We start from the raw sequence: 5,842 nt of genomic DNA, 5'->3' as shown, positions 1-5,842 counted from the left end.
GATTGATTGATTGCCTGTCTCCTTTTTCCCTGTAAATGTCTTAATCCCATCCTACTTGGGTTTTATTTGTTGTTGTGTCACTGCCAGTGACAAACTGCCCCACCCCATCTAACCGAATTGCTCCCTTTATTCATTTCCCTTCTCAGCCCCACAGCACTTATGTACATATCTGTAATTTTATTTATTAATATTAATGTCTGTCTCCCCAACTCTTGACTGTAAGCTCATTATGGGCAGGGAACATGACATCACTTTGTACTCTCCCAAGCACCTAATACAGTGCTCAGCACAGAGTAAGCACTCTGTAAATATGATTGACTGACTGACTGTCTTCATTCCCCGGTATGATCAGGTTGAATCCCCCGAATATTGTGTGTATATATATCGATTGCATACGCCCCAGCCTCAGTGTCAGTTACGCTAATGGGTGGGTGTGAGCATTGCATTTTAGAACTTCATGTTCTGATGGTCCGGGGGTTGGGAGGAAGGGAGGACCTCTGGCCCTAAGTCCTTCAGTGGGTCCTAGGGTGGCCACTGACAGGACTCAAAGATACAGGAGGCTACTTTGCTGATCTTGGAGTATCAAATTTACGCAGTATTCCGAATGTCATGCAGATTATGCACTGAAATGTGACCATGTCATACACAACCCTTTGTCAGATGCCTATGGCCCTCATTTCTACTTTCCACTAAAATGTCAGGAGGGAGGTGGGCGATTATCCCATAGTCGAAAGCAGTCGAGGCAGGTGGAGGGGCCTCTCCTGAATGAAATCTGACAATAATAATGTTGGTATTTGTTAAGTGCTGACTATGTGCCAAGCCCTGGGGTAGATACAAGGTAATCAGGCTGTCCCACGTAGGGCTCACGGTCTTCATCCCCATTTTACAGATGAGGTAACTGAGGCACAGAGAAGTTAGTGACTTGCCCAAGGTCACACAGCTGACAAGAGGCAGAGTCGGGATTAGAACCCATGACCTCTGACTCCCAAGCCCGGGCTCGCTGGTTCTCTGCTCTGAGTCCCCCATCCTATCAGAGCCTTTTTCGCCATCTAGACTGTAAGCTCCTAATGGGTAGGGACTGTGTCTACCAACACTATGTCTTGTATTCTCTCCCAGGTGTTTAGTATAGTGCTCTGCACACAGTCAGCACCCAATAAATACCATGATTAACTGTTTGATTCATCCGTCTTGCCACCAACCCTTTCCCACATGCTCTTTCTGGTCTGGACCTCCCTCCCCAGTCATATACAACAGACCACCCCTCTCCCCACATTCAAAGTCTTATTAAAGTCACATCTTCTCCAAGAGGCCTTCCCCAATTAAGCCCTCTTTTCCCCTACTACTGTTTCCCCCTACTACTACTTTTCCCGGTGTTGTCTATGGACTTGGTTCTAAACCCTTTGGGCATTTGATATTCACTCACCCTCAGCCCCACAGCACTTACGTACACCTTCCTAATTTATTTATATTAATGTTTGTCTACCCCCCTGGACTGCAAGTGGCTACCCACAAGGAGCTTATAGGCTAGGGGGGAGACAGACATCAATATTAATAAATAAATTACAAATATGTACTCAGATGTAGAGAGCTCTGCACACAGTAAAGGCTCAGTAATTACCACTGATTGATTGAGCTCTCAATAGGTACCATTGATCAATAAATTGATTAGTTGATTGATACCAAGCCAGGGCATTCTTAGGAGATACTGCCAGATTCCTGACTTCCTAGGAACTGGGTAGAACATTTTGAAGGAGGTGATGGGAGAGTGATAGAGAAATGTGTGCGTCGAGGATTTCACAGCCACAGGTGCCATGAAACAATCCGAACCTTGAGAATGAATGATCAGAAATCGGGACCGTCGGCAGATCCATCTCCCAGGGTGGGAAAGGTGTCCGTGCTTTACGAAAGGGCTCTTGGTTGGGAGTTGAATCAGGGGACAGAAGTCCTTGGTCCTCTGGCATTATGAAGTGGTCATAGATTAGGTGTAGTGTTTCCGTGGTGCATTGATCACCCCAGCAGGCCTGAAATGTAAATACCGGCAGAGACAGTATAAAAGAGTGGGGCTGACAGCTTCTGTTAGCCATCCAATTGGTTTCAATGCTGAAAGGGCTTCTTCATTGCTCCCAGGGGGAGAGTCTGGCGAGGAGGAGAACCTAGGATGTAGATCAGAGTTAAATTACACAGAGCTGAGAGCTGTAAAGTGGGTCTTGGAGGAACTTGTCTTCCTCGAAATGTTTTCAGTTTCAAGGAAATTGCAGGTATTGATCATTTAACACTTCCTTTAAGGGGGTGATCGGGAGAAGACTTGATAAGGCCTTTGGCCGGTCTAGAAAAACGACTAAGGCTGGGACCCCGGCTCCTCTGCTCGGAAGGATTGAGAAGCAAAGTGGACTAGTAGCTAGAGCACAGGCCTGGAAGTCAGAAAGACCTGGGTTCTAATCTTGGTTCTGCCTCTTGTCTGCTGTGTGACCTTGAACAAGTCACTTGACTTCTCTGTTCCCTCATCTGTAAAATGGGATTAAGACTGTGAGCCCTAAGTGGGATAGGGACTATGTCCAACCTGATTAACTCGTAACTACTCCAGTGCTTAGTACAGTGCCTGGCACATAGTAAGCAGTAAACAAAAACCACAGGAAAAAAAAGGAGTAGAAGTAATGCCCTTTTCTTCCTCCTAATCCTTCTCTCCCGCTTCCATCGTCCACATTGTCACCTGATCTGAAGTGAATCCACTAACTGGAGAGGTTTCGGGGAGGGGAACAAAAATTCTGGACAACTCCCACTACCCAATCAATCAACGATGATGATGATAGAATTTGTTAAGCGCTTACTATGTGTCAAGCATTGCTCTAAGCACTGGGGGAAATATAAAATAATCTGGTTCTCAGCTAATTGATCAATTAATCAACCAATAATCCAAAGTAGTATCAACCAATCAACTGCTGTGTGACCTTGGGGAAGTCACGTCACTTCTCAGGGCCTTAGTTACCTCACCTGTAAAATGGGGATTGAGATTGTGAGCCCCATGTGAGACAGGGACTGTTTCCAACCCAATTTGCTTGTGTCCACCCCAGTACTTAGTACAGTGCCTGGCATATGGCAAGTGCTTAACAATTACCATAATTATTATGAGAAGCAACATGGCGTAGTGGATAGAGCACAGGCCAGGGAGTAAGAAGGTCATGGGTTCTAATCCCAGTCCCCCCACTTTGCCGTGTGACTTTGAGCAAGTCATTTCATTTCTCTGGGCCTCAGTTACCTCATCTGGCAAGTGGGGATTGGGACTGTATGCAGCCTGATTTACTTCTATCCATCTCACCCACTGCTTAATATGGTGCCTGGCACATAGTAAGAGCTTAATGAATACCATCATCATTATTATTATTGAGTACTTACTGTGTGCAGAACACTGTGCTAAGCATTTGGGAGAGTACAAGAAGCAGCATGGCCTAGTGGAAAGAGCACAGGCCTGGGAGCCAGATGACCTGGGTTCTAATACCCACTTGCCTGCTCTGTGATCTTTGGTGAGCCACTTCACTTCTCTGGGCCTCAGTTCCCTCAACTGTAAAATGGAGAATAAATACCTTTTCTCCCTCCTACTTAAACCATGAGCCCCAGGAGGGACAGGGACTGTGTCTGAACTAATTAATTGTACTTACCCCGGAGCTTAGAACAGTGCTTGACACATAGTAAACGCTTAACAAATGCCATAATAAAAAAAAAGTCACATTTGCAGATTTGTTTTTCAGAAGCCCCCAGCTCCCAACCCCAAATGTTGCCAGTCCACCTGGCCCTGATCTCCCTGGCTACTTATTTTCTCCAGCAGCATTCAGTCTCTTGGAGAAGCAGTGTGGTCTAGTGGATAGAGCACAGGTCTGGGACTCAGAAGGACCTGGGTTCTACTCCTGGCTCTGCCATATGTCTGTAGTGTGATCTTGGGCAAGTCACAACTTCTCTGTGCCTCAGCTGCTTCATCTGTAAAATGGGGATTAAGACTGTGAGCCCCATGTGGAACATGGACTGAGTCCAATTTAATTATCTTCTATCTACTCCAACAGTTAATAAATACCACTATTATTATTATAGAGCATGGGCCTGGGAATCAAAAGGATCTGGGTTCTAGTGCCAGCTCTGCCGGTTGTCTGCTGTGTGACCTTGGGCAAGTCGCTTCACTTCTCTAGACCTCAATTACCTCATCTGTAAAATGTGGATTAAGACTGTGAGCCCCATGTGGGACATGGACTGTGTCCAATCTGATTAGCTTGTATCTACCCCAGCGCTTAGAACAGTAAGTGCTTAACAAACACCATAAAAGAAAAGCTCAGCAGTCCAGTCCCACACAGATGACTGCACCCTCCAGGATGACAGCCGGACTCAGAGGCACGAAAGTAACAAATTGAACGGCGAATACCTTAAGAAGACTCTGGTTTATTGTCCAGATCAGGTCAGCGGAAAAAATATTGGAAGGCTGAGCAAAGAGACAGGCTGCTTTAGTAGATAAATGGACTGATCATTTCATATTGAGGAACAATCTCTAAAACATAGTTTACTGCGTAGTTGAGAGCTGAGGCATTTGCTGATGCTCAGAGCTCTAGTTCTGACCCTAGGCATGGGTGGAATTAAATGGCGCGGTATTTTTTGATGGTTAAACTCCCCAAAGAAGACACTCCATTTGTTACCAGGACTCTGATGAAGTAAAGTGTGGTTTCTATGTACAAGGCTGGCCTTCAACTCATCTCAGAATGAATGGAGAGGTAAAATTGAATTTTACACTCCTGCTGCTATGATTAATGTTCGTGATTCCAAGTGTGGAGCCTGACCAGTAGAGAGCACTGGAGGTTCACGCTCTGTTCCGAAGACAGAGCCCGGGAGCCTGCCTTGGCCCATTTATGCACAGAGTTGCCAATAAAGGGGAGAATGTATAAATGAATAGCTGTTGTAAGAATAAACCCGGTACAGCAATAAATTCCTCGTCCGCTTGTCTCCGTGAAACCCGGTGAGATGAGCCTGTATCTGACAAAGGAATGAACATGTTAGAGAAATACAAGAGTCTCTCCGCATTAAATCAGAGAACATGGTGCTGAGCACCTCACTGGCTGGCCGAGAACACCAGAGCGAGTGTAATAGATGCCTGGGATTGAGGTTCTCACAAGGTTATGGGGAGGGTGTGTAGGAAGTTTTGTCTTGTTTTATGCTGTCAAATCGTCTCTGACCCGTAGCGACTCCTAGAATGCCCCACCTCGATCTGAAATTGTTCTGGTAGTGTACCCATAGTTTTCTTGGCAAAAATAGGGAGTGGTTTACCATTGCCTCTTACCCTGCAGTAAACTCGAGTCTCCGCCTTTGACTCTCTCCCATGCTGCCGCTGCCCAGCACAGGTGAGTTTTGACTTGTAGCAGATTGCCTTCCACTCGCTAGCCATTACCCAAGCTGGGAATGGAATGGATATGCCTCTGCTTGACTCTCCCTCCCCTAGTCGAGACTGGTAGAGTACTGGAAACTCTCCAGGTGCGACCCTGAGAGGGGAGTGCAAGAAGTAGAGCCTGCCATATCCCAGCGGATGACATTCACAGTGTCTACTGTCTTAGTGCCCATCACTGGAACTACATTTAGTGAGTTCCTATGAGAGCACAACATTGTACTAAGCACTTGGGACCACAGAGAAGCAGCACGGCCTAGTGGACAGAGCAAGGGCCTGGGAGTTGGAAGGATTTGAGTTCTAATCCCTGCTCCGCCACTTGTCTCTGTGTGATTCTGGGCAAGTCACTTCACTTCTCTGTGCCTCACTTCCTTCATCTGTGAAATGCGGATTATGACTGTGAGCCTTATCCGTAATCCAACCTGA

At 46.3% G+C, this 5,842-nt stretch overlaps 1 non-coding gene across 1 annotated transcript; it reads right to left on the bottom strand.

Annotated features, from left to right (window-relative positions):
- Positions 1 to 5,385: 5,385 nt before the first annotated feature.
- LOC119931942 lies at positions 5,386 to 5,523 on the bottom strand. Its single transcript, XR_005452238.1, has one exon. It is a non-coding gene; the product is annotated as a small nucleolar RNA SNORA7 (small nucleolar RNA).
- Positions 5,524 to 5,842: the final 319 nt, after the last annotated feature.

The sequence above is a fragment of the Tachyglossus aculeatus genome, chromosome 8 (assembly GCF_015852505.1).
Source record: "Tachyglossus aculeatus isolate mTacAcu1 chromosome 8, mTacAcu1.pri, whole genome shotgun sequence".
NCBI lineage: Eukaryota > Metazoa > Chordata > Mammalia > Monotremata > Tachyglossidae > Tachyglossus > Tachyglossus aculeatus.
The sequence above is the reverse complement of the archived record's forward strand: the minus strand, read 5'-3'. Positions and strand labels throughout refer to the sequence as shown.